Here is a 5,000-nt window from a genome sequence, read left to right as displayed (position 1 = left end):
TGTTAATATATTTATTATTAACAATAAAGATGATGATTATGATTATAATGACAATAATAATGATGATAATAATAATAAAATGATAATTATGATGATAAGTTTGATAATTACTTTAATGATAGCAATAATGAACTCTTTTTTGATAATTTTCATACTAGTAATGAGAATAGAAATAATAATATTATTATCATTATAATGAGTATTATTGTCATTATTATATCTAAAATTATCATTATTGTTATTTTCATTATAAAAATAGTTATAATGATGAAAATAACAGTAATAATTAGCATAATAATCATTATAACTGCAATAATGATAATGATAATAATGATAATCATGACGATAAGGACTATAATGATAATCATAAGATTAATGACAAAAATGATGATAATGATGATAATAACAATCATAGAGTCCATTTATAATGAAATAAAGGCTAAAACTAATAAAATCCCAAAATAAGAAAAAACGGCAAAATATAGCGTATTACAGCGTTTTGAGAGAAAGATCGAAAAAAAACTCTTTTTCCCTTTGAATGATAATTGCTTTATTATTAACAATAATGATGATGAATGTGATGATAATGACAATGATATTAAATGATAAAAGAAATTAAAATGATAATTATAATGATAATTTTGATAATTACTGCAATAATACCAATAATTAACTCTATTCTAATAATTTTCATACTAATAATGAGAATAGAAATAATGATAATATTATTATTGTTATCATAATGAGAATTATTGTCATTATTATTTCTAAAATTATCATTATTGTCATTATTATTTCTAAAATTATCATTATTGTTATTATCATCATATAAATAGTTATAATGATGAAAATGACAGTAATAATTAGCATAATAATCATTATAACTGCAATAATGATAATGATAATAATGATAATCATGACGATAATGACTATAATGATGATAATCATAAGAATAATGATAGTAATGATAATAATAATCATGTAGTCCATTTACAATGAAATAGAGGCTAAAACTAATACAATCCCTGAAGTCGAAAAAACGGCAAAATCTAGCGTATGATGATGATGTAGTTATGATGATTTTAACATTAATTCAGGTAATCATGATGATTTTCATGATAATTCCTTCATTATTAACACTAATGATGATAATTATTATGATAATGACAATAATATTAAATGATAATAATAAATCATAATTATAATGATAATTTTGATAATTACTGCAATAATAGCAATAATTAACTCTCTTCTAATAATTTTCATACTAATAATGAGAATAGAAATAATAATAATATCATTATTATTGTTATTATAATGAGTATTATTGTCATTATTATTAATGAAATTATCATTATTGTTATCATTATAAAAATATTTATTATGATGAAAATGACATTAACAATTAGCATTATAATCATTATAACTGTAATAATGATAATGATAATAATGATAATCATGACGATAATGACTATAATGATGATAATCATAAGAATAATGACAGTAATGATGATAATAATCACAGAGTCCATTTACAATGAAATAGAGGCTAAAACTAATAAAATCCTAGAAGTCGAAAAAACGGCAAAATCTAGCATATTACAGCCTTTTGAGAGAAACGTCGAAAAAAAACCCTTTTCGCTTTTTAATGGTAATTATGATGATTTTATCATTAATTCAGGTAATTATGATGATTTTCATGATAATTCCTTTATTATTAATAATAATGATGATAATTATGATGATAATGACAATAATATCAAATGAAAAAAATAAGAAAATGATATTTATAATGATAATTTTGATAATTACTTTAATAATAGCAATAATTAACTCTTTTCTAATAATTTTCATACTAATAATGAAAATAGATATAATAAAAATATCATTATTATTGTTATTATAATTAGTATTAGTCATTATTATTTCTAAAATTATCATTATTGTTATTATCATTATAAAAATAGTTTTAATGATAAAAAAGACTAATACTTAGCATAATATTCATTATAGCTGCAATAATGATAATGATGATAAAGATAATCATGACGATAATGACTATAATGATGATAATCATAAGAATATTGACAATAATGATGATAATAACTATCATTCAGTCCATTTATAATGAAATAAAGGCCAGAAGTAATAAAATCCCGAAAGTCGAAAAAACGGCAAAATCTAGCGTATTACAGCCTTTCGAGAGAAATGTCGAAAAACACCCTTTTTCGCTTTTAAGTGATTATTATGATGATTTTAACATTAATTCAGGTAATTATGATGATTTTCATCTTTCCTTTATTATTAACAATAATAATGATAATTATGATGATAATGACAATAAAAACAATGATAATAATAATAAAATGATAATTATAATGGCAATTTTGATAATGTAATTAACTCTATTCTAATAATTTTCATACTAATAATGACAATAGAAATAATAATAATATCATTATTATTGTTATTATCATGAGTATTATTGTCATTATCATTTCTAGAATTATCATTATTGCTATTATGATTATCAAAATTGTTATAATGATGAAAATGACAGGAATAATTAGCATAATAATCATTATAACTGCAATAATGATAATGATAATCATGACGATAATGACTATAATGAGTCCATTTATAATGAAATAAAGGCATTAATTCAGTTAATGATGATTTTTATGATAATTCCTTCATTATTAACAATAATGGTGATAATTATGATGATAATGACAACAATAATGATAATGATAATTATAATTATAATTTTGATAATTACTGCAATAATAGCAATACTTAACTCTATTTTAATAATCTTCATACAAATAATGACAATAGAAATAATAATATCATTATTATTGTTATTATGAATTATCATTTCTAAAATTATCATTATTGTTATTATCATTATATAAATAGTTATAATGATGAAAATGAAAGTAATAATTATCATAATAATCATTATAACTGTAATAATGATAATGATGATAATGATAATCATGACGATAATGACTATAATAATGATAATCATAAGAACAATGACAATAATGATGATAATGATAATAATAATTATAGAGTCCATTTATAATGAAATAAAGGCTAAAACTAATAAAATCCTAAAGTTCGAAAAAAAACGGCAAAATCTTCCGTATTACAGCCTTTTGAGAGAAATGTCGAAAAAAAATTCCCTTTTAAATGATAATTATGATTTCAACATTAATGCAGGTAATTATAATGATTTTCATATATCCTTTATTATTAACGATAATGATGATAATTATGATGATAATGACAATAATAATAATAATAATAATAATAAATAATAATTATAAAGATAATTTTCATAACTACTGTAATAATAGCAATAATGAACTCTATTCTGATAATTTTCATACTAATAATGAGAATGGAAGTAATAATATTTTTATTGTTATTATAATGAGTAAATTCCAAAAGTCGAAAAACCGGCGAAATCTAGCGAAAAACGGCCTTTGGAGAGATGAGTCGAAAATCCCCCTTTTTTCAGTTTAAATGATGATTATGATCATCCCAAAAGTCGAAAAAAAAAACGGCGAAATGTAGCGAAAAACGGCCTTTGGAGAGATGAGTCGAAAATCCCCCTTTTTTCAGTTTAAATGATGATTATGATGATAACACCATCAATATTGACAATAATGACGATAATAATGATTATTATGAGAGTAATTAGGACAATAATTAAGATGATAATTATACAATGATAATTATAATGATGATTTGCCTAATAATTGCAATAATAGCAATAATCAACACTATTCTAATGATTTTCCTAATAATGATAACGACAATGATACCAAAGATAATAATAAAAGTGATTATAACACGGCTATTATTTTTATTATAATCCTTATTATTTCCAGAATTATCGTTATTGTCATTATCATTATCAAAATAATTATAATGATGAAAATGACATTAATAATTAAGATAATGATTATTATAATGACTATATTAAGGGTAATTAGGGCGATAATGACAGTAATGATAATAATGATGATAATGACAATAATGATAGTTATCATTATGAAGCCCATCTATAATGAGAAAATGGATAAAAGTAGAAAAATCAAAAAAAAAAAAAAAAAAAAAAACAGCGAAATCTAGCGAAATACAGCCTTAGGAGAGATGAGTCGAAAAAAAACCTTTTTCAGTTTAAATAATGACGATAATAATGATTATGATCTTAGCAATAATTCTGCTGATTATGATGATTTTGAGGATAACCCCATCAATAATGACAATAATGAGGATAATAATGATAACTATGAGAGTAATTAGGACAATAATTATGATGATACTTATACAATGATAATTATAATGATGATTTGCCTAATAATTGCAATAATACCAGTAATCAACACTATTCAAATGATTTTCCTAATAATGATAATGACCTTAGCAATAATTCTGCTAATTATGATGATTTTGAGGATAACCCCATGAACAATGACAATAATGACGATAATAATGATAATTATGAGAGTAATTAGGACAATAATCATGATTGTAATTATACAATGATAATTATAATGATTTGCCTTATAATTGCAATTATAGCAATAATCAACACTATTCTAATGATTTTCCTAATAATAATAACGACAATGATAACAGAAATAATGATAAAAGTAATTATAACAGGGCTATTATTTTTATTATAATCCTATTATTGTTGTTATTTCCAGAATTCTCCTTATTGTCATTATAATTACTAAAATAATTATATTGATGAAAATGACATTAACAATTAAGATAATGAATATCATAATGACTATATTAAGGGTATTTAGGGCGATAATGCCAGTAATGATAATAATGATGATAATGAACATGATGATAATTATGATTATAAAGCCAATCTATATGGAGAAAAAGGCTAAAATTAGAAAAATCCAAAAAGTCGAAAAACCGGTGAAATCTAGCGAAATACAGCCTTTGGAGAGATGAGTCAAAAAAACCCT

This window comes from Penaeus vannamei, chromosome 3, assembly GCF_042767895.1.
Source record: "Penaeus vannamei isolate JL-2024 chromosome 3, ASM4276789v1, whole genome shotgun sequence".
NCBI classification, from domain to species: domain Eukaryota; kingdom Metazoa; phylum Arthropoda; class Malacostraca; order Decapoda; family Penaeidae; genus Penaeus; species Penaeus vannamei.
Note: the sequence above shows the minus strand (reverse complement) of the source record.